The following is a 25700-nucleotide window of genomic DNA, read 5'->3' as shown; positions in this document are numbered from 1 at the left end:
GGCCCGACAGTTCTGCTGACTCTGCTTGGCTGGTCAGCATTTTGGGCTGAAACAAGCCATGTGTATGTAGACTTGCTTGCTTTCTGATTAAAACGGGAAGTTGGTCTTGAATGTGTTGTATCTCCTCAGGCCATTTGAGTGGCAGGTAGAAAGAACAGAGGTAAAACTTAAACAGCAGCTGATAGCCACTGTCTCAAATCAACTGTGAAAGCTTTCACCCACATAAAGAAATGGGAGCAGGGGGAAGATCATTCTGCTCACTGATCTTGCCATTAGACTGTTTCTTTCTAATTTTATTTTAATGTGGGAATTCAAGGTCTTGTTGCTTCATTTTAATGTCACTTAGCATGACTTTGATCTTAGTGATCTGGAAGTGCTGCTGTAACTTGTAGGGTTGGTCAAAATACAGGGCAGCCTGGAAGGATTTCATGAAAACATTTAGAAGTATTCAGAACAAAACCTAAGGAGGTAGTTTAGTTCTGTGAACATTGCGAGAACCACTTACAGCTCAGCAAGATCCACAACTTGTTTCATGAGGGATAGTAAGAAAAACTAGAGAAGGTTCAGAGGAAAGTTACAAAGGCAACTGAAAGACTGAAAAGAAACAAACAGACAAAAAAAAAAAAAAAAAAAAAAACTCAAGATAGCAAAAGATGTGAGGGGAATTCCACTTCTTTTTCCTTCAAACAAGCTGTTTGTCACAGTCTAAAGATACCTAAAGAGCATCTGTAATGCAGTATAAGGGTTTGTGTAGTTCAGTAGACATAGGTGCATTGGCATGTGTTAGCTAGGAGCTGAAGCTACACAGCTTCAGACTGAAATCCAGGTGTACTTTTTTAACAGCGAGGGTAATTAACCATTGGAACAACTTACTAAGAACTGTGGTAGATTTTCCATGATTGCGTATTTATTGTGGTTGTTGTTCAACCACAACTATTGTACTTGAAGTATGAATTACCTAGCATAATCTTACAGTCCACGTTGTTCTAGATGTCAGACACAAAGATATCAGTAAGTTCCCCTGGCCTTAACATCGAAACATTTGTGCTAGGATGGGGAAGTTTATTTTCTCCATCCTAGCACAACAGCCACAGGCACTGACATGATTGCTGATGATATTATGGAAAAGGAAGTCTGAGTCTCCAGGCACGTCAGTTCAAATCCAAACAGGCTAAACCAAGACGGAGAGTGGACTGTACTGAGCATGGTGTTGGAACATAGGCTGCATTTAATCATCCTATTGCTGGATGGGTGCGCTACCTGCAAACTGGAGCTGGGTAATCTGGATCTCAGAAGAGACTCTTTGGTCCTTGGAGAATGGGTTTGGAGTGAAGTCCTCAGAACTGAAGTTGGCTTCACGTTGTTTGTCCTGCTTCAGTGCTGCTGAAGTGCTGCTTGACTGCTGATAGGAAGGATGGGATAATGATGATCTTGATTAAAAAATAATAAAAAAATCATGTTTGGTCCCAACCCATTTGGACTTGGTAGCAGAGACAGGAACATCCTTGAAGGAGAACCTTTAGAGCTTCTGACAGCCTTTGAGAAGACTAGAGGGAGACTTGAGGCTGTGGCCCTCATGCTACCATCTCATTTTACATATACGCGTATTTTCAGGGAGGTAATGCTTGAAAGGATAAATAGCACAAAGTTTTCAAAAGTAAAGCTGCAGAAAGATTGTGTCTTACAGCTCAAATAAGCCTGTGAAGCCAGAAACCTCCAATCCACTAGGGCATAGTACAAGCAGCTTCTGATGTTTTCCTTCAGTCCACCACAGCGTGAAGAGAGAAAGGTTGCGCCCAAATGAGTACTGCCTGTAAAATTACACTCATACCAGCCTATATGAGGTAGTGATGGTGGGCGATGCCTTTATCTGTCAGGCTCCCCTGCCTTTTAAGACATATTGCTCTTAGTGGCAGTCTCGGCATGCTGTAGGGTTGCAGTAACAAAGTGGAGGTTTTTCCTCAGTAAACCAAAGCAAACAAACCCACACATACACATGCTCAGCACACCGGCTGCCAGGGCTTGAGGGAGAGACCAGCAGACAGTCCACGTGCTGAAGGCTTCCTCCTTTATTCCTCTGTGTTACATGGAGCCAGGGTCTTAGGGAAGAGTGGGAAAGATCTTCCTAAGGCCATGAGAGGGCAAATGACCAGCTTCTTTACTGGAATTTCTGTGGGTGAATTCTGAAGGATTTTTGTATCTTGGGGTTTGTATCAGAAGTGAGACAGCTGGAAAAGAAATTGCAGTAAAAATATTCTAATCAAAATAGTTGTGCTCCTGAGGATGTTAAATCTTCTTGTAATCATTTATGAAATCAAAGACTGACTTCCTCTCTAAGTGGAAACTTGCTTCCAGCAGATGGGAGTGGGAAACAGGGGACTGAACCTGATTTAAAAGAGATCACTATTAAACGTCATTCTCCAGAAGAGAGACCCACTGAAAATAAAGAGATTTATGTGTGAGATTTAAAGTGTCCATGGTGTAGGAAGACTACACCAGAAGGAAAGTTTTCTTGATAATTACACTGGGAATACAGGAAGGAAAGCCTAATTCCTGTGCCGTAAGGGAGGCACGGGTTGACAAGTAGAGGAGAAATGCAGGGATCTACGTACAATTATTTATTAAGGAGTCCCATCTAGGTGTGTAGGACTGTGTGTAATGGAGCACAAGAGAAACATGTGGAGATGTTGAGTACAAATTCCCAGTGCCTACAGGGAGGTAGAGAGGAAGACTGATCATGTGCGATTAGACACTGAATGCTGGCTCTCAGGAAACAGGGGGTCAGTTCCTGCCTTGGCTGCAGACTTCCTGGGGCTAGACATTTAATATCTTTGGTCCTGGTTTCCCATCTGTAAAATGGGAATAACATTTCTTTAGGCCTTATTTGTTTGAGAAGACAGGTCTCCCCTCCACTATGTGTGCATGCAGTGCCTAGGATAACGGGGACCCCAACTCTCCTACCTGCTTGGTGGTGTGCTGATACCGTTGTGAAAAAGAGGAGGGATAGGCTGGGAAGAAAGCTTGGTTATCGAGAAAGTCTTTTCCATCAGCAAGGTAGAGGGCTGTGTCCCACGACAAGGAGAAGTATGGAAGACGAAGGAAGTTGAAGATAGGGAGGAGATAAAAGGATGGGATGAGGAAGCGGCTGAAACAGAAGGCTGGATTTTCTGAGCTCACCAAAGGTTTGTTTTGAGGGAGATTATGAGAATCTGAAGTCAGCACTTGCAGGTTAACCTCTGCAATAGCTGTATTGTCACAATTCTTGTGAAGCCTGGATCACTTACTCAATACTAGCATTAACTGGGCTGGGATCTCACGCTATGGGATGCAAGAAAGGTGTGCAGGTGGTTCCATTAGGAAGGGGCTTGGGTTTTGGTTCAGTGTGGCTGTCCTGCCATGACTCTTCCTCCCACGTGACCCTTGTTGTCACTCACAGTAGTGCTTCAGAGCACCAGGATGGTGAGGCAGAGTGAAACACACAAGGTGCCTGGGATGAGTGACTCTTTCTAACCACATGCAGACCAGAGAAGACTTGTCCTGGTCAGACATCTTGCACTGTTTCCAGATTAGGTTTGATCTATGTCGTTGCGGAGTTGGCAGACTCAAAAGGGAGTTACGTGATACGCCTGTGTGGAAAGATTGGCGAGGGAGGGATGGAAAGGAAGAGAGTTAACAATAGCATTGTTCCTGGCGTGTCTGGACCATGGTTCTAACAGCGTAGGCTTCTCTTGATGCTTGTGGAGGGACAGGACTGCCTGAGAGTCTCACATCATCTGCACAGTCCTAAAAAGTGACCAACCTGCTTCATTCTCTTCTTCAGACTAGAATCTGAGAAAGCTCAGCCTACTGTGGCTCTGCCCATGTGTATTCTTTTTTTTTTTTTTTTTTTTTTTCTGGGATAGAAGAGAGACAAGTGCCCATTCAAGGGGTATTTGCGATTGTTGTTTCTAATTTGTCTAAAAACACGTGTATCAAAGGTTCTTCCAGATCTCAATTTGAAATCAAATACACATTTTGCTCAGAGAAAAAAAAATCTTAGGAAAAATAAAAGAGAGAGAGAGAAAATTTATTGCTTGGATATTCCAGGAGTTGCTTTTTCACCCCCTTTCACCCCCACTCCCCCACCCCAAAGACCTGCCTAGTTATGAGTTTGAGAGTCTCAGGGCTTGTCTACACAGGGAAATTTATCGGCCTAATTATGCCACTATAATTAGACTGATAAATTTGCCTGTGTATACAAGCCTTAATTTTAAAAGCTCCATTGTCTCCGAATGCAAGCCTAGTGAGCAGTTGTATTTTAGGCCCCTGAACTGTGCTTGCCAGCTGTGGGCTGACTGCCTAAGTCTTTGACCGAGTTTCCTGATTTCAAAGCAGTGGGGTTCTTTGGATACTAAAAGTCTGTATTAAATTAAACAGGAAGGTATCAAAGGAGTCATATTTTGCTGAAGCAACTTGCAGTTTCTTGTGAAATGTATCGACGGGGGTGTGTAGGTCACCACTGCCTCCTGCTTGGTGGAATGTTAAACCTGCTCGCATCCGTGTCGCTGGTCCCTGGGTTATTTGTGCAACCAGGACCCTTAGCACAGAGTCCCCTTTAAGTAAAAGGTGGAGAATTTGTGGATTTGAGGGTGAATACCTAGGTATTTGGTCTTCCTATGGCATAGGTACACAGCAGAGGTGATTCCTAGTCATGGAGATACAGGCAGCACGTGCATTTTTGTTTTTAATGTGTGCTTGTCTTTGTGCATAACCAGAGTCATTGGACCAGAGGTATGCAAACTCCTCCTGTGAGTTTTTAAGAAGAAAAAATGTATGTAATTGTGAAGATAGTTAGCTCTTTCTTGCTGTGGTTACATACAAAAACGTCTTGGTTTACATACACAATGAGCTTGACAGATGTGAAACCGGGTATTTACAAAGCAAACACACAGTATGGTCTTGTGGCTCAGGCGTGATTGCTTCTCCATAGCCATTTAAGAAAATAAAAACTCAGATGAGTTAGACTGCACTACAAAATGAACTGCCTGAAATAACAGCTTTGCCTTTCCCCAAAATAGGCATTGTCCAAAAAAAAAGGGTCAAGTTAACTTGTGTGTGCAGAGGTGTTTTGCTAGTGGATGCTTTGTGAAGGTTTGCACTTCCCTGGGAGAGACATGGGAGAGAGCTCCTCAGGAGCATGGATGGATGGCAGAATAAACAAGGTCCTAGAAAGTGATGAGTGTTTAAAATTATCCTGAGAAAAATGGAGAGGAAGAGCCTGCCAGCAAAGGCCTAATCTGAAAATGAGCCTGAATACGAGAGTGGCAATCCACACACTTGTGTTCAGTTTCCATTGTGGGTACTGTTGGGGTGTGTTGGTGTGCAGACCGAGTTGGTTGCTGAGAAAATGGGTGTTGATGCCTTGGCTCAATGCGACGCTTGCGCAGAGCTCTGCATCTTCAGTTTGGAGAACTTGTTCTGTCTGCTCCATCTTCTTCCTGATGGAGATGTCTCATGAATTCCTAGGGACAGATCTGGATTTAACAGCTAGTCACAAAAACACTTTGCACTTCTAAGCCCATTTAACCTGCTTTTCTTTGTATTTTAGGAAAGCTTTGGGGACTGGTCATAGTGCAGAGAGAAAACAATTTTGGGAAGAGTGAGGGGTGCACCTCTTAGTTTCATCTTGTGTCTCCTCCAAACAACAGCAGCCAGGCACATGTTGGCTCTCCTTCCCTTTTGCAAGAGTAGGTGTTTTCACATTTTCCAGTGCTGAACAGTGTGAGGTGTCCCTGGAAATGAAAAGTGTCAGCCTGACCTTGCTTTTCCTGTGCCAGTGCTTCAGTTCTCCTTGAAAGCACAGCTCGCCATGTGTAGACCTGGGAAATGTGCTTTGGGGCTGAATTTCTGAAGCTTCACATGTCGCTTTGCTGGTGCTAATGCTGGAAAGGAGCAGTCAGGCTCCATTTTGTTCATAAAACGTGGTGCAGATTGCCCACCAGTCATGCACAGACATGATTTATCATGGAATCAAGCAGCTCCATGAGCTGCAGACCCAGTGAAACCTGGTTTCCTGTGTATTTGTGTCTTTAGGGTATACTCCTGTCTCACGAGAGCCGAGCTGATCCTGCTGCCTTTCATGCAGTCACCTTGCCAATTTCCTCTATTCAGACGTCTGTTTTCACAGAGCCTGTGGGAACTTTGTGTCCCAGCATCATTTGCCCCTCTGTCAAACTTGGTTGAAATTGGAAAACAGGTTGAAAAATTATAGGGAGTCACAGACGCACATGCCTTAAACATCCAGCGCGTGCATGATTCATCCCATTAATTTTTATACGTGGTGCTGAAAGATCTCATAGAAGCGCAGATCCAAATAGTTCCCAAATGCCCCAGTGAGCATGGAAGGACAAGTGGAAGATGCGAAAAAACACGTTGCTGTGGCAAGCAGGCACAGGAGGGCTGCTGGGGGCGTCTGCCAGGCTGGAGCTGGGTGCTGTGGGCTGTATGGCCCCGTGCATCAGGCAGGGGATGGAGCTGGTGAGCAGTCACTGGAGGGGACCCTGGGCAGGCAGGCGGATAGGGCATGGTGTGAAACCCGCTCACCCTCTCCATGAGGGATGCCGACTTTCAGGGAAAGAGGTTTGTCTGCTGGTGGGAGCAAACACTTGCTTTTTGGAGTCCCGTTCATCTTCCCAGCATGGGAAACCATTTCGTAAAGGAGAGAGGTTGCCTAATCACGCTCTGGCGTTTTCCTTTGTCCGCTTATCTGACATTTCCTAGCCATTGATGGATAAGTAAAATCTTCCCGTCGTGACGGTGTGAAATCCTACGTACGCAGGCTGGTATGCAGAGCTGACACAACACGAGCTCGCCGTGCTGGGGCGATGTTAATGTGCCTTAATGACAGAAAGCTCCAGCAGCAAGGTGCAGCACAACCTTTTCCACCCATGAAGGTGCTGAATGGAAGTCTAAAGAATTCTCACTGCCATCTAGATCTTCTTTCTCATCTCTTACACACTGATAGTTAAATAAGATCCTGTTAATGACCTTTTGTTAAAACATTTTTATTACAGTCTTCCTTGTCTTCTCTTTCTCTCTCTCTCTCTCTCTCTTTTTTTTTTTTTTTCTTTTCCCATTTAAAACTGTATCTATGACTGTGGTCTGTGTGAAGTTGTATAAAATAAGAGTTCTGTAAAGACTGAAGTTTATCTTGTTTACCAACTTCTTATAAACCTAACATATTTAATTATAATTAAGCTTTTTTTTTTTTAATCACATTTGTGGAGGAAAAAAAAAAGGAAAAGCATGTTTCCAGGTAGGGTGGCAGAATATTTAATATGTATTTGTTCCATGCAACTTTGCTGTGAAATAGAATCACCTCTCAAGGCATTTAGTTAATTGTTGTTGTTTAGCATCCATATTCCTGCACCAGATAGGTGCCCCAAAGGAGTTGGGCTTCTTTTGTGCTAAGTGCAATAAAGACACACGGTGGGAAGCAGATCCAGACACAAACACATTACGGTGTAAGTATCAGGTTAGTAATTGGGCATCCATTCTCTGTAATCTTAAAAGCACCTCATCTTACGGTCCTGTGATGGGTTCAGGGATGACTCTTCCCCAGGTAATTCCAGAAGTAAAATGAGAGTTTAGGTGTGTTGGTATTTTACTGGAGAAGCGATTCAAAGCTGAAAGTTAGAGCACTCTTAGAGCGTTTCTGTCCCCTTCTGTGTCAGAGCAATGTACAGTTTTATCCTTCCTCTAGATGCAGTAACATCTAAGGGTGCTTGCTCTTTGAAAATTGCAGGGGAAAATTAAAGTTTCTGCATTCAGACTGTGTAGTGGTCAAGACTATTCACAGTGTTGGGTGAAGAAATTAATTTTGCGAATCTTTTATGTATGGTAACTTATAAACTAGGATCTCATTTTTGATGGTACTTTTTTGCAATGTACTTTTTGCAGTATTAAAAATCATAGGGCATCCCGGGGATTTTACTAAACTTTCTCAAACACTAAGTCCCATGAAAAATTTAGTGGATTGTGTGATCTTGTATTTGATAGCATGTCCTGGGACTTTTATAAAAGATCTCTACAGCGGTCTAATCATTTAAACTCAATTTCAATAATGTTATATATTTACTTTTCCAAGTGAAATGTGCTGTTCCCTATAAAGTCTCTGTAACAATTTACATCTGTTAATTTGAACTAGTTTAAAGTTACAGTTTTACTCTGATCAGATGATTTTCTAATAATGTGATTATTTCTTAATAATTGCATTTGAAAGACAATTTGAAACAGCTAAAACATTGTTCTTAGTAGTCTTCTGGAAAAAGTAATTATAACAAAAAATGGTACATGTACTTTATTGTCTTACACTGTAAAACCTTGCTATTTTTTGCTGCTTTTGCAGTAGTTTGTAGTTGATAGTGTTCCCATCTGAACATTTGCACCCAGCTTCTTCTTTATGGACTTTTTCTTTTTTAATTTTATTTTTAATTTAATTTTATTTTTATTTTGCCTTTATCAACATGGCTTTTCACAGCAGCCAATGTGTCACATAACTTCTCTTATGAGCCTCCTGAAGTCCTGGGGGTCAGCCTGCAAAGTGAAAAATGCAGAGATCTAGGAATGGCTCAGCCAGCTGAAAGTTACGGGAAGGGAAAGGCTCCAGTTTCACTGAAGGAAAAAAAAAAAAAAAAAAAGAGAGAAAAAAAAAGGAGAAGAAGAAGAATGGCTCCTTTCAATGCAGACGGAGGCAGTCTGGCTGAGAGTCAGGGAGGTTTAAAAATCCAAGAGGTCCAATAACTGAAAATCTGTACAGATTCAAAGCAATATTTTAAATACCGCACAAGTGCAGATAAAAAAAAAAAAAAGAAAGAAAGAAAAAAAAAAGTGATGGTTTTTCCATCCTCCTGGTGCACATAGCCAACCACGTACCAAAACTAGTCACTATTTCTTCCCCCCAAACCCTGAGCGCATGTGTCCAGTCCATGTTGTCAAAGGATGTGGGTGAAGACCTCCTGCTGGAATAACTCCTCTTATCACTTTTCAGTGGGATGATGGCAGATTGTTCCCAACCAAAAACCCACAAGAAGGTCCTCTTATTTTGGTGAAATATGAATGTTGTTGTCCTAGCAGTGGTGCTGAGCTAGTGATCCAGCAGCGATGCTGCCATTTGCATCTCAGGTGGTGTTACTTCTGCTGATGAGGCTCCAGTTCGTGATGCCCATTTCACAACAACAACAAAAAATGACACACAAAGCAAGAGCCATGGGTTCTGGAGAACCTGGTTGTGGGTTTATACTGTGAAGCTGCCTCTCCTTCTCCTCCCTTTCCCTCCTTCTCCTTGGGTCTCTTTTTCCCTGTCTGTTTGCCTTCCTTTCTCTCCTTTTACTGCTCCTATTCACTGTTCCAGCTTCTCCCCGTAGTTCCAGACAGGCTCCAAAGCCTTGTATGAAAACACGGGGAGAGGGCAAATGATCAGTGAATAAAGCACTGAGGACTTACCTCTTAGAGCCTGTTATACTGTCAGCTCAAAGTTAAAGAGCAATAAATCTGGCGGTCTCACGTTGGTCCCCCGTGTGCTGCAGTCCACCTCATAAAACTACTACATAATTAAGTACAGTGCAGCACAATTGGCAGTCTCTGCTCAGCGAAGGCCCAGCAGCGAGCATATAAACCTGCTGCCGGTCCCCAAAGGTGGATGCTCGAGGTGATGGGGAGGTGGGGGAAGGCGCTGCCTGCCAGCGCAGCCCCCCTGCCTTCCTGTGAGGAGGGGGCAGCTCAGCCTTCCCACTGCTGGTACGGCCCCTGAGTGCGAGTATTTAAGCAGGGGAGAGGAGAGTAGGCAGCAAAGGTGATGCTGTGGGGGGAGCAAGAGCAGCCGTGCAAAGGTGGCCCCAAGGGACTCAAGGCAGCACCGGCTGCAGAGGCTGGGGCAGCCTGTGGGAGTAGGATGGGGGAGAAATGGGCAGCCCAGAGGAAAAGGAGGCAGACTGGCAACAGGTCTCCATCCTGCATCTTCTTTTGCTTCCTTGGTTGCCTTTCCTGACATCAGGCTGTGAATATTTTGAATGTCAAATTCTGCTAAGAAAGCAGTTTTCCTGCTCTGGAGGGATGCTGTCCAGATGTAGATGTACAGATGGGATGTATACTGCCCAGACTGCCTGATGCCCCCCTCATGCTCTGCACCGTGGGTACCTAAAGCTTGTGCTGCTCTGTGGAAAGGCAGGGAGCTGCAAAATCTCTCTATTATTTGGTTTAGCACCCAAATTTTCTCTTTAACAGCAGGACACTTGTGACTGCGCAGGGCAGAGGTGTGTGTTGCTTATGGTAGTGAGCTAAACCTCCTTTTAAGAAATGAAAAAGGAAAAGAATAGATGGGGAAAAGGAAAGAGAAGTGTTTAATCACCAGTTAGGCAGCTAGCTCCAGCAGCAGGACTGGCCCTATCCTGATGGTGCCCTCTAGTGCTTTGCTCCCCAGCTGCAGGAATGATTTTTCGAGCTGTAACTGCACATTTTGGGTCAGCAGAGGCTTGGGAGGAAATCCCCCAGTACAAATAATCCTCAGTTTTCATTTGTGTTCATGGTACTGCTGGTTTTTCTCTCTGGCATTTTTGCGGCCTGCTGCATGCAGATGTGTACTTTGCCCAGGTCTGTGCACATGTGGTGTTTCTGCTGTTTTGGGGAAGGACTGGTTTTATTTTATGCACTTGCACTGTGTGTGACTGGCTGGTCCTGTTATACCCCATGCCCCAGCTGAACTGTATTTTCCAAGCTATAAGCTGAGCTGCCAGTTCCCTCTGCCTCCCTACAAAAAGAAGGTTTAAGATTAGCTTGTCTGCTCTGTGGAAAGCTGCTTGTCACAGTGTTGGTGTCCCATTAACGTACCCTTTTGGAGAGAAGGTGCCCTACATACAGACCTCATCTGTGTGTGCAGCTGAAATCAAGGAGATTGCTTGTCCTCATGCAATCAGCATGCAATACCTCTAGAAAGTCCTGGAATATCTCTGAGAGCCTTAAATTCCACATGGACAAAATTCCCAGATGAATAAAAGGGGGATGTATTTGGGTAAATCCAAGAACATACCTAAATAGTAATATCTGGAGGATCTACAACTTATTTCTTTATTTTTTATTTTTATTTTTTAGAAGTTCCCTCCATGAAAGTCCTCATTTCTTATGGAAGGTCTCATTATCCCAGTGGAGATGGTGTGCCCCAGCCAGCTGCAGGCAGAAGAGAGCATGCATGGATGCTGTTTCTCAGAGAAATCTGGTAGGAGAGGTAAGACAAACGTGTGAAGAAAGATGGTACTAAGGTTACATATTTTGGGGATGAGAAATGAAGGCTCAAAACCCTTTGAAGAGAATTTTCCGTGATTACTTATGGCACAAAAATTTGTCTAAAGAATCTTGTCCATGAAATTGGCACATGAGGTGGTATTTGTTCTTGCTCCTCTTAGTTATGATGTTGCTTTTAGCCTGTTTCGTTTGTAGATGTCCAAACTCTCTACGAAACTAATTTCAACATAACTAGCCTTTTTTTTTTTTTTCCTTTTTATTATTTTTTTTTTTTCCTGAAATAAAAGTATGGATAGACCTGAAACACTTCAGAGAGCTTGATCTGTAAATTCTCAGCCCTGTGATGTGAAATGAATGATTTCAGATCTCCATGCAGACTTCATGGGTGGACCTTATTTCAGTAGATGGAACTGACTTACACCCCAAATATAAAAAGCCCTAATGCCGAGAGGTGCAAGATCTGCACAGAGAGCCAGACCCCAAATGTATGCCAAAATAACAGACAGAAGGTAGGCCATTAGCCTTTTGCTTCTTTCAAGCAGTTTTATTCCTCCAGTTTTTAAAGAAGCAGCAGAAGTTAATGAACTGTTTTTTCCAGAAAGCAAACTTTTTGGTCAAAGTCACTTTGGGTATTTGGGGAAAAGTATTTTGAATGATCCAGTGGTGGATTTCAGCTGTAAAGCTCTCTGAAGTCGTCTTCTGCCAGTTTGTCTGCCAGAAGACAAGTTGCCCAGGTGGTGCTTTGGACAGACTGCCACTCTTTATTTGTAACACCCACCTCTGCTATTATTACTGTCATTACTGTCATGAGTTGTTACTGGTGGTTCTTGTCTCTTCTTGCAAGCTGCTTTTTTTTTTTTTTTTTTTTTTTTTTTTTTTTTTGTGAGCTGGAGCACAGCTTCTAGTTCTTCTTTGAGTGAGCAGTGGGAGCAAAGGGGCTGGATGGTGTTGGACGCCAGCAGCCCGTGCTCCTTCAGGGTACCACTGACACCACCACAGGTATAAAGCGACAATACTTTTCGAGACTATGGGGCTCGTTTTGCCCAGCAGGAGGTGCCAGAATGGAAGTACTTTATTGCCAGAGTCCTGGATTTGGTCGGCTGAAATCAAATGCAGGTGGGGAAGTAAGAGTTTTTCCAGATTGCCCCGGGACAGCATGAAGCCTGATTACGGCTAGCAAGATCACATCGCAGTATCAGGGCAGAAGTCTTTCTCTGCCAAATTACGATAGACTCACGGAGTTCTTGGGTGACATATTCAAACTTGGGCTGCTGAAGCAAAGTTGCCTGCTATCTGAAGCCACAGCACTTGAAATTTAGGGCTGAAGCTAAGGCTCCTTCTGCTGGCTTCAGGCCCCTTGGGTAGCAAAGAGTAATTTTAGTTTGTGTCAAAGAAAATGAATGACTCTTTGCCCTGCAGAGGTGACAGCTTTGGGGTTTTCTGCACTGCCCCTCTGCCATGTAGCAGAGGGCCTTGCTGTGGGAAAGGGCTTATAGCAAAGGGTGCCCCAGGAAATCGGGGGCCAGGTACCCCTTGGCCCCAGGAAACCCTTGCTGCTGGTGTGGGCTGAGCAATAGGCTGTTCTGTTTTGTGTCAGAAGACTGCCCTGGCAGCCACAATAAAAGTATACAAACATATATCTATACCGAGCAACCCAGCCCTTGGTGTCCATCAGGATTTACGCTTCATCTGTGTTATGGATTAAGGTAAAAAAAATCAGGCTAAACCATAACATATATTAACTGTATATCTGGGCACTTTAATCTGGGGAGAAAGTTCCTTGTTCTGGGTAGTGCAATCTTCTCTGAGAGTGAATTCCTGAGCTGTTACTCCTGAATAAAACCCTGTGGAGAAGTGTCCTGGAGATAATCAGTTGCAGCTCTCCTGTCACTCATGGGACTGAGAGTCTGTTGTGGATGGATGGAGCTGACTCCACCAGCTTGTAGTTGCCTGGATTAATCACATGTTGGGCCAGAGTATGAGAGCACTGCCTGTAATGGGTCTAAAATGTTACTGGGTGTAGAGCTGACCTTTTCTGTGATCCAGACCTATTGAAGTTTGACTCTACACAACCATTCACTTCTCCTGCAGCCATTTTATTCCTACTTTTTATAATAATTCCAGGATTTTCTGGAAAATGCCTCCAAAAAGGTGGTAATGTCCCACCGAGACAAACAAGAGCCCATACATTGGAGCGAGATACAGGACAGAGAGGTGAGTATTCTTTTAAAAGCAGGTTTAAAGGCGTTCTTCCCCAGCTCCCATTCCCATTCCTCTTGGACAGATGTCCATCTGGCTACCCAATGCATCACAGCCTTTCTTGGCCACAGCAGGAGGTACCCGGGGAGGCTGGGCAGCGCTTGCTGGTGGGGAACCTGCTGTCGGCAAGCCAGTGGTGGAGCCTGACACCTCTGAAGCCATAAAAGCTGGGAATTTTAACCCACAGCCAAGGATTACAGACCCCTGCAGCCAGGCATCGGCAGGACGCCACCTTAATGTTGCCATGCTGGGCACTGGGGTTTTAATGCCTAACTGTGAATTTCCTACCTCGTCTTTCTGCATGCACACACACACTTTTTCTTTTTTGGAGGGGCTCTCTTGCTACATTAGCTTTCTTGCAATGCATTTTTTGTTGTGTGAATACTGCCGCCCTGTCAGCTCGGCACCGAAATGCCATAAATCTGGTGGTCTCGTGCCTGTCCCCTGTGTACTGCAGTCCACCTCATAAAACTGCTACTTAATTAAGTACGGCGTGGTACAATTGGCAGTCTCTGCTCAGCAGCCAAGGCTCAGGTCTGAGCACACACATGTACGCCTGTCGGGCTTGTGCCGAGAGGTGTGGCGAGGGACCTGCTGCTGTTGGAGTGGGGAGGCATTTCTAAGTAGAGGTGGCTGAGAAAACTCTTTAAAAGTGCAGAAAATGTCTTATAAATTGTTAAAAGCCTACCCCTCTAATCACAGGCCAGGGTTTCTAGGCCAGCTGGGGAGAGGACACCTTTCTTTGAATAAAAGACTTCATATACTCAGAAATGCTTAAGAATTAATTACGATTGATTTGGGAAATGAAAATGAAAGAATGTTAATAAATTGTTAGTACTCAGTGAAAGCAATACCTTAAGGTTACCCAGAGGCCTTGCTTCCATCTATCTCACTCAGGATAAGTAAGAGATTGTTAAATTTTCCATTTTAATTGACCGTAGAGCCAATATCTGAAGGAACTTTATAGGCTTTAGTGCATTGTTCCTCCTGCTGATCTTATTCTTTCTTTTTTGTTTGTAAGGATGCAAACTGAGTGGTGGAGAAGTTATGTAGCAAGTCATGGGTACAACTTCATTCTCTTGACTCCTAATGACTCTCTAAACTAGAAAAATGCTTTTATTGATGGCCCATAAATTATAAGCACTTTAATTAGAGCATTGACCCTCACCTCCTTTTAACACATTTTACCTTCCATCTCAGTAGTGTGGCCATCGCTGTGATGCCAGGGCTCTCTCTTGTGTTGGCTTATAACAAATCTCTGCAGTCTCTTTTGTAGGCAGAGCCACACTTGCTGCCTCCATGCTCTCCCCATGAGTCAGCCTGGATCCATCCACACACCACTCAGGACAGGCAGGCAGCACACATGCAAGCCCAGCATAGATTGGGTTGGAGCTTGCAGAATTTGGCTGGCTAGAAACAGTGCTGGAGAGGGTATAGGTCTTTGTGAGTGGCCCTGTTGACTGGGTTCGTGAGCTGGCAAGCGTTGGCATTGACTTCATATGGATATTTAGAAACCCTGCATTTGTAGACCAAATTTGGATCTGCTCCTTTTGCCTGAGCACAACCATTATTGCAGTTAAAACATTGCTACTATTAAAATAATAAGCTCTGAATAGTTATAATATTGACTTGTTCTTTCCTTGTTAGTGACGCATGATGACTGAATAACTGATGAAATGTGATGCTCACCACAAGCTTTATTTTTCAGACCCCAAAGTTCCACATCTCCTCAGTCACGAATGCTGTATTGCCAGGGCATGGGCTCTGCCCATCCTGGTAGGCTCAGAGCTATGGTGGGTTGTGAAAATCAAGAGCAAACAGCGAGGAAAGACAAGTCTTGTCAGTCTGGAGAATGAGTTGGTTGAACCACCAGGCCCCGGATCTATGGCAGCGGAAGCAACATTGGAATTGTGTCTTGCTGTGAGTTCAGCTTCTTTTCCAGACCCTTTTCCGTTCACATGAAAGCCCTTCAGACTCAATGGGGATTTTGCTCTAACAATAACAACAGACTTATTCCCAAAGTCACTGGCATGGGAATTTTATTTAGTAACAGCTTTATTCTTTGTGAGGTCTCCAAGGAAGGCAATTGTTTTCTTCTGTCTGATGTTGGAGATGGAGATCTAGGGACAGGTGGTGGATTTCCTTCTCCTTCTGGTCTTGGTGGTTGAGGGAAAGATCAAGGCCATTATTTTCCTTTCACTCTAGTGTCAGTGCAAATGCATCCAGAGCTTACTGAGTACACAGAAATTATTAGTTTTCAGTGTTTGTTCAAATGGATGCTATTCAAAACAATCTGCACCAGCAAAAGCAAATAATACCCAGTATGGATATTCTGTAAAACCAAAGGAAAAAGAGTAATTCCTCTAATTCACAGAACATGGTTTTGCACGTTGTCTGAAAGCTATTATAATTTTACAGTTATTTACGCATAATAAATCTAGAGTTGGAAGAGAAACTCAAGGCCAGCGAGGTATTTGCCATCAGACTAGCGTGCACAGCAGCTCAAGGCAGTTGCTCAGAGCTGTTCACATTCCCCTTGTGCTGCACTGCACTGGTGCGATGCCAGCAAGAGCACCTTTCCCTCAGATGTTGGAGGAGTGGGGAGGAACAAGGAACAAGTAGCACGTCTGCCAGCACTAAAGAGGTAAACCGACACCGGAACTCAGCCTTTCTGTAAAATAACTCTTGCTAATATCATCATGTGTTACAGAGATTGAAAATCAGATTAAGGTAATTGAGAGTAGTCAGGCAGCATAGCAGTGTGTGCAAAGAGTTTAGTAAAAAAAAAAAGTTGTAAGGAAAATATGGCTGTTAGGGTTTGGTTTGCCTTTCCATTAGAAAGGAAAAATGAAACTAAAAGGTGGTTTTATGCTATACTCTCCTGTGGGTGTAAGTATACAGGAAACGACCCAGCTGATTAGGCCAGATGGCAAGGATGAAAACCGGTGTGCAGACACTGCACAGCAAAAACTGGAATTATGAAAATGGTGATGCTGTATTTTGCCACATAACACGCGTCCTTCTCGGCTGGACCCCAGGCACCTTGTGCCAGTTACCGTGACGCTGACGAGATGCCAGCACCCCATGCAAGCCAAAAGCCATGGGGCAGGCATGGGTGCGATGGTTCCTGGGATGGGCAGTCACTCAGGCCTGATCATGCAGGGGGAGGCGCAGAGCCCAGGAGGTGGCTGGTGATGCTCTGCCAGCCAGTTCTGGGCTCTGGGATGGTCACACAAGGAAAATGCCTGTGCTACCTCCTGCGGGCGGTGTCTGAGGGTTTGGCTGGGTTTCAGTGGCGAGGCACTGACATTTGCTGGAAAATATGCTTCTTAATGTGAGACGTTCTCCTGAACTTTCTCCTGGCTTAAGATTTCTGCTGCTTCCAGAAACACTGTTTCTGCCTCAAAAAGGCCTAGCAAATGCTTTGTGAATAGCTCAGATGACAAAATATCATCATTGTTTTCTTTCCCTTCAGTATTGGGCCCTATCATGTGAGGAACTCTGCCAGCATAGAGGTAGGCAGCATCCTTCCCTTGCAATTTGGTTACAAAAATTGGTATCTAATTATGTGGGCCCGGCGTGCCCCGTCAGTCTCCGATTTGGCCAAGCTCCCGATGGATGCCTGCCCTAGGTTGGCTGCTCCCACGCGCCCGCCAGTGTGGGTGGATAAATGACTCAGATAAAATTTGACTGACTGGTAGAAACCTGGTCTGGGGGTAATTCAAGACAGGGACTTGGGGGAGTCTGTTGTGTTATCAAACCTGGGCAGATGTGGCAAACAGCTTTGTGAGAGTGCTCTTTCACCAGCTTGCTAATATCCTGGCCAGAATTCAGTACTCACTGATCTCATAGTTTGTTACCTGAGATTAATCTTTATTTTGGAAAAAGTCTGTGAAAAAGAAGGTATCTCTTTCTAGCGCTGTATAGGAAAAAAATAATTTAACCTCAGAAGCTAGATCCTCTACTGGCAGATGTCAGCATGAGTCCATTGTCCTAAATCATTATTATTATGACCTGGTATGTCTGAGATATGAAACAAGATTTTGTTGTTAAATGGAAAATGTTGAAGTCAGTGGCAGAAGTCTTGTTGGAAAAAAAAAAAAAGTCACAACAAAAAAACCCAAAACACATGTTCCAATTTACAGGTCAGTTGATATCCTCCCCCGAGGCTGCCTTAATTTCTAGTTTGGGCATGTCAATAAATCAATGCCACAAGCCATCAGTGAGGCAGTATCCAGCAAAGCAGCTGCCATATGAACACCATGCTCAGAATCCAAGCATGTATATAGCCAAAAATCTCTCAGTACGTTTTCTTACTTCATTAGTTTCTGTTTTGCATAAAAATAGCTGTCATTTCTGCAATGAATAATCATGTCTGCCTTGAGATAGATATGTCTACGTGATAAGTTTGTTAAATAATAATGAGAGGAAATAAGTTCCTGTGTGGAACCTTTAATGCAATTCTGTTATGGTACTTTTTCTTGTTAATAGATGTCCTTTAAGCGCTATTTTTTGTGCGTGTTATACGTAGGTGAAGAAGCAGTTGATAAAACAATAACATCATTAAAAAAAAAAAAAAAAGTGATGACTTTATGCTTACACATCCCAGGATAATATCACAGCTATGATTAATAGAGGGTTGTAACACAAATAAGACTCTATGGAGACTTTCTGCCTCATGCTGTGTACATTTTTCACTGCTGTGCAGTGGCTATAAAATGCTCTCTTATGGGATCCTTACGGTTTGATTTTCCTCTACTTTGTGTTATGAGATGAATGCACTTGAGCAGGTGAATTCAAGTCATTACCATGTCTGGACTCCTGCTGTCCATTCAATCTGCAGCGTTGCAAATAACTGCACGATCTGCAAGGCCAGGAGAGTTGTGACTTGGTTATGCTGGAAAGAAGGGAGCTGGGAAAGGATGTTCTCCCAGTGCACCCCAAAGTGCACCCTGAAACCTTGCTCCAAGAAGATAAAAATGTCAGGAAGACAGGAAGATGGGTGACAAAAGCATCAGAATTTCTTCAGCCTTCAAAGACCAGCACAATACCTTCTCAGATCTCTGAAAACATCTGTAACTTTTGAAATCTGAAGTGGTCAGGATCAAAAAAGGTATTATGGGTACTGACTGCCTGAAACCTATCATGCTGGACACTTCCTGCAAAGGTTAAATTAAACAAGTAGTTCCCGGAGCAGAGGAACTAACACCACCCGGTTTCCTCCAACCTGTCTCACAAGATCTCTTCCTCCTCTGGATTCTCTGTCTCAGACAGAAAAAGCACATGGTAAGGCTTGTATGTTAGGGGAGACATAAAGAACAACAAATGATTTCTCTTCCTGGTCACCGAGGTGCAAAAAATAAATCTCGAGGTATTGGAGACTGCGACCCTCCCTGTCAAATCTGGCTGAGACGAGTAATGAGAGTTACCAGTGGGGAACAGAAACAGACAAACGCAGCATGACTGTATAGACATTGTTTCCTTAGGAAACTGGGCTCAAAACAAAGCGCACAAATCTGGTATATTTATAGTGAAAGAGGTGGGGGGCTTTCCTTTCCAGAGGAAATGGACTGCTTTCCTGGGCCTGATCCTCACATTACTGGAAACTACTTCAGTTCACACTGACTGCAGATCCTGTCCTGCTCTTCCCGATCCAGGAACCTGTGTAAGTTCTGGAAGAAGTCAGCAGTGCCTGTAGCACTACCAGAAGATACCTCAGGTGCTCCACAGTAACGTTTATTTCTGTATTAATACTATGCCTAAAGTATGTATAGGATATTTATGATGTATCCAAGAGTCAGTCAACTGAGCTGAAAATCAGGGAAAGAGAAAGGATCATACTGAAGACAAGTTACCTCAGCTCCAGCTCTATCCCATGCTACAACTTAGCAGACAGACTACACTGCCAAGTACAAATTCGTACCTTTTTGGTGGCATGGTGGTAGCTTCCTGCAAGAGTTTTTGGTTCTCCTAGGCGGGAGGAAATGTAGGAAGAGGAGGGCAAGATTGAGGCAAATTCAACCCAAAGTCCCTCTGAGAAAGCAGAGACCAGGCAGACTGTTTCTCCTCTCAGATGTGAAGTTTCCTCCCCAGGGGGAAAGAAGAATTGGGCGAGCTAAAAGAGGCAGTATTGTTAAGCAAGGTAAAACACTTGGAAATCTAGAATTTTTCTGCTCTACCACAAACTTTCCAATCTCTACGTACCGCAGATGCAGCCCAACCTCTCAGGAAGCCAAGACGTAGATACTGGGATACTGAACACCAAAGACACCTATTAAATCTAGTCCCTGACAATGCAACATTGTTCCCAATTTTAAATTTGTTGGAGTTCCTTTGTATTTTGGGTTCTTGTTTTTAGAATTGGCTGTGGACAGGTTTTCTGCTTTGTACTCAAAATACCCAAACTGGGCTTAAGTTACTAGTTAAACATTATGAAGTGTCTTTTAAAGACCTGTAAAGTACAGAGTTACTTGTTATATAGCTAGGCTTTTGTTATTTGGCCTTTCATCCAGAAGTTTTTGAAAAGCCAAGAACAAAATGTCTTTCCTCATTGATACCCTGATCTTATGTCTACTGATCACAAATGCAGATTAGAGTAAAACTCTCTGCTCTAGCTGGTACTGGGTGTTTCTTGACAGTCCCCTATAGCCAAATACCTAATAGCCTTTTTTTTTTTTCTTTTTTCCTTCTTTTTCCAGGAGGTGATTCCAAGAGTAAAACAAAGCATAGTTTTCAGAGATATTTCTGATTTGCCAGCCTGATTCCTCTATTACTCCTCCATGAATTCTCACAGCCATACTTTTCTGGCCCTTGTGTAGGGCTGTATGTGAGATAATCTTACCTGATCATTTCAGTTAATTCTAAAATGATCCTGAAGCAAGTTTTACCATAAAACAAAACAAAAGAATTTCTCACAGTGTGCTCTTGCATCTTTGCGCTGACTCAAATAGCATGTGCAGGCCTGTCTCTGTGTTTAAAGGTAGCCAATACTGTCCAATCACAGTTTTGTGCCCAGAACCAATACACCTCCTTAACAATAATTTCTGAAATTTTCTCCACGAGTCTTGTCCAGTATTTGCTGACTTGAGCCATCATCAGCACAAATGTATTGTGGTGTTCAGTGAATGTCTAAGGTGTTAACCCATCACGGGCTCACTATACATAGCAGCAGACTACAGCAGAGGAGCTCTTTGTGGTTGTGAGCAAAAGTTAATAGAAGGTGTATCTTCCTCTTCCTTTGGTACTCATTGTTCTTCCTGACACCGACTTTTTGTTGCTTTTCATTAGGATCCATTTAAGAATTAGCAGCCTGATCGCCTTTCTTCGTATAATGTCACGTACGTTATGGCTCAGTGGTGAGGCATGCTGTCTTTCAACAGAAGTGCTAGCACATTCTGGGAATGGTGTCATGGAGCTAATTGGACAACTTGCTTTCAGTTGTACTGGATTTTTTAAAGTCAGGTCTGAACACATCTCAGTACAACTCTATAATCAGGATTAAAAGCAAAGGCCTCATCCTTTTCTGGCTTCTACTGGACTAAGTGAAGACAGCATTTGGAGTCAGTGTAGCTGTATGAGTGCAAGTGGATTGTAAGACTCAGTACTTTGAGATTTGTATCAAAGGTGTTTTTAATAGCCTGCAGTTTTCTTGGCATGAACTGCTTTCATGACTCAAGACATACATGGTGGGCTGAATTTATGCTGTGTGCAGGTTTCATTCAGGTGGGATTTAATGCGAAACTTGTAAATGTTCACATGCGTATGCACTGGCCTATGCTGTGTAACTGCCACCAGAGCCACATACAGGAATTTCTCTGAATCAAGGTGCTATCTGGGAGTATTAGTGTTGGCAAGGCCAAATACAGAAGCCTTGTACAGTCACTTGTGCAACACATGGCTGGAAACATGCCCTCCACAGTACATCCAGCCTCTCCCATTAAATCCATGCCTGAGTGAGGATGTGATGTACTGCAGTGACCATTAGTGCAGACACGTGTGTGTATCTGTACTCAGACTGTGAGTGGGAATAACAACATGTAGACGATAAAGATGAAGTTTCATTCACAGACAATGGATTTGGAGTCCTTCAATAAAACAGAACACCGTGGATAAAAAGGGTATTTAGGAAGTTTCTGTGTATACGGTATTTGTGCTTTTGTCGCTGACTTGCTTCCAATAAGATAAATAACAAGGAAATTACAGCATTTTTATAACCAGTACGGTGAAATAGTATTTAAAGAACCTTTTATTTCAACATCAAAGCATACATAAAAGAATAATCCATTCCCAATGGAATAACAAGACAAGACAGGACACTTGCTGTCTTTTAAAGCAAGAGGTTTTTCTTGCCAAGAACCTGAAGAAAGTAGATCTGCTTAAAATGACAAACTGATGCTTTTTGGCCTGTTAGCAAACTAATGCCCTCAATATGAAGAAGAGTCAAAGCCTTATTTCTAAAAAGACAGGATAAAGATGAGTGAGGTAAATCACATGGGAAAGAACTAGAAATGCTCACTATCATATGTATATTGTAATATATATATATATATATATATATATATATATATATATATTTGGAATGCATAAAGGAATACCAGCATTCAACCAAAGAGGAAACCATAGCAATTTAGGAGCCTGGAATAATTTTCCTCATTAAATCAGCTCCAAATCCCACTGCAATCAGTGCAGAGGGATCCTTCTATTCCTTTCTCCTTCCTGTCCACCACCACCGTTGCATTAAAGTGGTGGCTTTGGGAGGTCTGTACAAGTGTCTTGCAGGCAGCCTGTTGGTGCCAGCAGATTGTGCAGGGCCTCTTTGCACCCACCTCATGTCTGAAGTGGCTTCGGAAGAGTCTCGGATATAAGGGACAGAGGTAAGTCTGGTCTGGGGGGCTGCCTGTAAATTGGAGAGTGTGGACGTGGACTGGAGGAGTGAAACATCCATGCTGTGTGCCTTGCAGCCAGGCCGCTGTCTCAAAGGGCCTTTCCTGCAGCAGCCGGCACGTGCAGAGTGTCAGCCCCTGCGCTCCTGCGTGCGCGTGTGGGCTTCCATCACGGCCCCGGCGCTTTGAACAGCCACTTTGTAGACAAGCAGGGAAGAGGTAAATCGAGTGCTTGGGAGGGGGAAGGAGGGTGGGGAGGAAGGAAAAGAAATGTGAGAAAGCCTTAGATGTAGTCCAAGCGTCCATCTGGTGGGTCCTTCTGATGTTCCCTTGCCGAAGCCCTCCCACTGAGCATGTCTCAGAAGGATCCCTCCTTTCTTTCTCTCCTGCCAAAAACTGAGTCAGAGGCGGGTTTTGTTAGAAAAGGGGTCATGAAAGCTTTGTTCAGCCTGCCCCCGTAGGGTGTGCGTTTGTTTAGGAGGATATTGAGGCTGTCCGAGAGCTGGTGGTTTGTATTCACAGAAAGCTGAGCAGCTTCAGCCTGACTGGGACACCAGCGCCTCTGACACTCATCCAGAAGGTGCCATGCCAGAAAAAGCCCAGGATTGCCCCAAACCCTAAGTGGACTGATGCATCAGGGAGGGTTTTTGTTGCTGATTAGTGTCACCAGTCATATTTCAGGTTGCTCTTTTATTCTGACTTACCCAGGGAGTGGGGGAAGTGCCTGCTGTGGACACAGCAGTCAGGCCTCTGACCCACTGCTGCTCCAGGGGAAGAAAAGGCCTTGCGGCGTGCCCACCCATTTCTCAACGGAGCTGGCTGGGGTGGGGAATTCAGGTTTCAGCCCTGCACCTCTTCCTCCTGCTTCCTTAGGGCTCCCTGGAGCCTGCATTTGCAGCTGTGCTGCTGCTGGCCATGTAGGTGGGTTTTGCAAGGCTTTACAAGTGGCTTGAGTGTCTGTCTCATCTCACTATTTTGGAAAACAAGCCTTGCTGTTTACTAGGCTGGATTTTGACCTTTAAAATTTTAAGTTTTTTTTTTTTTTTTTCTTTTTTTCCCCCAGAGGTGGGGGGGATTACCTTTTGCAGGTATACATTGGATGGGGTTTTTAATATTTTACACGTAGAGGGAAGAATACATGGTGTAACTGACTTCTAAGGGGACATAGTACAAAAGATAAAAGAAAGAGAAATACCAGAATGAAAGCAACTGATTTCCATAAGACTTTCATGGAAGTTTGGGTCATTTAATAGTCAAATATGGGAATAAGAAATAAAGGAATAAGAACGGAAATTTGCTATTCTACTTGTTTTAACAAATACACACAAAGAAAAAAAGTTTATTTTTTTTTCCATTTTACTTTCAGTTCAGAACTCTTAGGTTCAAATTAAATTTAAACAGATGTGCACCAGCTATTTAGTTTCAAACTCTTGAAGAAAGACCACGTCTGCATTTCCACTGATATAAAGTGACACTCAACTGCTATAAAATGAAAGCCATTGTATGATGGAGCTATTTATCTTGCTCATTTAAGATAGAGAAACATTTTAAATGAAAATGTAAACAGGCCATTAAGCCTCACTGAAGGAGGATGCCAAAAAGGTTACTTTTAAAAACATATGCTTGAAATCAGAAAACAGAAAGTGAAAAATGAAGCATCGTAGCAGTTAGGACCTCATCCTGGATGGGAGGCAAAATGCAACGCCAGGATGAAGGGAGATACAATAGGATTTCAAGAGAGTCTTGTGTCCAGTAGTTATTTTAAAGACTTGAAAGAAAATACATGGAATTTTATACTATTGAATTGCTGCTGGGAGGTTTCTTTTATTAATACAGTGCTCAGTTTGCTTCTCAGTGAGGGTCTGGACTCAGAAAAGAAACACATGCTCTTTCCTGCGAGTGATGGGAACACAGGGACAGCTCCTCTGTGCTGCTGTAAGTCAAGAATCTCCAGTGATGTCTGTGGAATTAAGCCAGTTTGTATGAGCTGAAGATCTGGCCTAGGGTTTCCAGCCAACTGAATGGCTGCATTTGGGATCCCTTTTTTTTTTTTTTTTTTCTTTTTTCCTTTCTCCAGCGCCTAGCAGTGTGCTTGGGTAACTTTGGTGGGCCCTTAGGACACATAGCTTCTGCCACAGCTCAGCTCCAAAGTGGGGCTGGGTGCTGCTGCTGTGCACAGAAAGAGGAGCGGGAAGAGGCTGCACGTGTGCAACAATGCAACCAACCATTCCACATATACACATATCTTTCCTTCCTTTAGTCATTTTCCACCCTTGCTTTGAGCTCTTTTAGGCATGAACGACTTCCTTGTCTCTCTTTTAACCATGGCATTCCTGCTTCCTCATTATGCCTTCCCTTTAAAGGGAACAGGAGCATTTCTAAATGGCTAAGTGATGTTATTAATTGAGACCTTTCTCTTTCCACTGATCTAAATTGTCTTCTTTATCTCCTTAGTGCTCCAACAGGAATAGCCTCCTTACTGTTCCCTCTGCCAACACTTGAAGCCTTTCTCTGGTCATTTCTTGCTCCGGCTATCACATCCCAGTCTTTAGGCTTGGCCCATTTTGCTCCCAGTCCCTCAGTCTGCTCCAAATCCCTCCGGCAAGCTTGCCACCTCGTGCCATTCATTCCCTGTCTCCCTGGCTCTGTGCTGTCTTCATCTCTTGTTCATGGAGTTATGGAGTTCAAACACCTCTGAAGGTGTTTGAACTCCATAAGCCCTTCACATTTCATACCTTACCTAAAATAGTGCTTTTATTTCTGCTCCGTTCCTTCCTGCCCTTGGTGATCTGCCGTGACTGCTCCTTTTGTCTGCTTCCCCCACTCCTGCCTAGGGGCCCCTTTCCATGCTGCCGTCTGATTAATGTGTGTCAGTGCCCTCCATTTCCTTCTCCAAATCACTTCTTGAAAGCCCACCTATTCCATGAAATGTAACCACCTGAAAGGTACCTTTTTGGGTCTGGCAAGAAGCAATTCCATCTTATTTGATGGCGTGAAGCCATCAAAACCATTACAACCATTGCTTTCACGCTTGATATGATCACTGATCCCTCTTCTGCTGCAATACCAAGCTCTTGCAGTACTGATTTTCACCTGTGCCATATACACCTTCTAAGCCATCAGGAAACAGAAGAAAAATGGCTTGATGGCTTCTCCATTCCCCTAATTTCCTGGGCTTGCAGGGGGAGGAGTGGCTGTGGCTGGGTCACTGAGCCTGCTCTGTGCCTTGTAGGCCATCACCCCAACTGCCATCATCTCTTCCCATCCTCTACTTCTCTTCTA

The 25700-nt window shown here is 43.7% G+C and overlaps 1 long non-coding RNA gene across 3 annotated transcripts in view; it reads left to right on the top strand.

The window, feature by feature from the left end:
* LOC106018095 (uncharacterized) overlaps positions 1 to 25700 on the top strand; it is a 33188-nt gene that overhangs the window by 7190 nt on the left and 298 nt on the right. The window contains exons 3-6 of one of the 3 annotated variants that reach the window (XR_005263960.2): positions 11128 to 11260; positions 11565 to 11786; positions 13402 to 13491; positions 15245 to 25691. This is a non-coding gene — a long non-coding RNA (uncharacterized lncRNA). Of the gene's footprint in view, positions 1 to 11127; positions 11261 to 11564; positions 11787 to 13401; positions 13492 to 15244; positions 25692 to 25700 lie in introns of those variants that run through there. The other 2 variants (XR_011807730.1, XR_002403649.4) reach the window with 2 other exon arrangements.

Source organism: Anas platyrhynchos, chromosome 2 (assembly GCF_047663525.1).
Source record: "Anas platyrhynchos isolate ZD024472 breed Pekin duck chromosome 2, IASCAAS_PekinDuck_T2T, whole genome shotgun sequence".
NCBI lineage: Eukaryota > Metazoa > Chordata > Aves > Anseriformes > Anatidae > Anas > Anas platyrhynchos.
This window is presented reverse-complemented; position numbering and strand designations above follow the sequence as displayed.